This window comes from Condylura cristata, unplaced genomic scaffold (assembly GCF_000260355.1).
Source record: "Condylura cristata isolate star-nosed mole 26May11 unplaced genomic scaffold, ConCri1.0 scaffold00019, whole genome shotgun sequence".
Classification (NCBI taxonomy): domain Eukaryota; kingdom Metazoa; phylum Chordata; class Mammalia; order Eulipotyphla; family Talpidae; genus Condylura; species Condylura cristata.
The window spans coordinates 5,132,815-5,134,132 of NW_004567120.1; the positions used below are offsets into that span (position 1 = coordinate 5,132,815).

A 1,318-nucleotide genomic window follows, 5' to 3' on the forward strand; every position below is an offset into this window, starting at 1 on the left:
TGGCAGACCTCTCCTGACCCGCCCGCTGCTACCCTCAGCAGTGTACTTTGTCGATCTGCCTGTTCTGCTCCCCACTCTGTCTCTGGTGAAACCTCTCGCCCGCCCCTGAGCCTCTGGCCTGTACCCCAGTTCTGTATGCACAAATAAATAAATCTTTAAAAAAAATTAACTGTTAAGTGAATCTTCTTTGGAAATTCCTAAAATATTTGTGGAAATAACATTTCATTTTAAGAAGTAACAATCATTTTCTACAAAACATAAAAGTAAATGAATCCTAAACTACAAAATGTAAGATACCTATGCTTATTTTGACAATAAAAATTTAATGCCCATCACCTACTAAAGAAGAATCATAACTTTTCTTTTAATCTAGACATTGTTCAGTATTTCTTACTCTCCCATGTAGTCTGGTTAACACAAAATGAATGCCTGAATCACCATATAGTAGAAATACATTGTTTTCAGTCCAGATAAGTCAGACCACAAACTGTAAATCTTAGAAGTGATTTCGGGTCTTTTAGTGTCCAAACAGTCACACTCCCTTCTAAGTCACTGAAGTTAACAAACTAATGTAAGTTGTATTAGTATCTAGCACTGTATTTTTATTCTTTTTTTGAGGTAACATTTTCAAATACACAGCACTGTATAGGTTTCAGATATAAATTTCTCACCTCTGCAACTGCATATTCTATACCACACCTACACTAAATATGCAATCACCTATATATTTTTAATGTCTTTCCATTAAAACTGTACTTCCTAGTCCACTCTTCATTAAAATTATAAAGGTAAATATCTGACAATCACTATCTATACATCTGTGCATTTATGTTGGATACAAACCATATATATACACATACACGAAACTCACCCACACAGCCATGGGTGCACACACATAGATCTTTTGTTAGTCCTCTGGTGTGGGTCATGGGATTTCCCTGCTAATTTCTTAACATTGAAATACACCCTTCCACACTGCTTTTTGTATTTCCTTCATTCTATCATTCATAAATTAACAACATAAATATTAATATATTTCTTAGTCTACATGATCTGTAGATAAAACTCTAAATTAATTTGATAGTTTATAGTTAATTATGCTCAAGATTAAAATGTAGATTACTAATATTAAGTAAACTGATAAAATTAAAATTACATTTTACCTTTAATATTGTTATTCAGAACCATTCACATCACAAATATCAGCAGAGAGAGTTGCTTTTTAAGGGGAGAGTTCTGGACAAACCCAATTTAAATCTCTCATCTGGCTCCAATCGGATTACTGTATGTATAAATCTTTAAATTTTTCCTATTTTTT

At 32.9% G+C, this 1,318-nt stretch overlaps 1 protein-coding gene across 1 annotated transcript in view; it reads right to left on the bottom strand.

The window, feature by feature from the left end:
• RPS6KA6 (ribosomal protein S6 kinase, 90kDa, polypeptide 6) overlaps positions 1 to 1,318 on the bottom strand; it is a 186,168-nt gene that overhangs the window by 146,832 nt on the left and 38,018 nt on the right. The gene's annotated exons all lie outside the window — the stretch shown is intronic.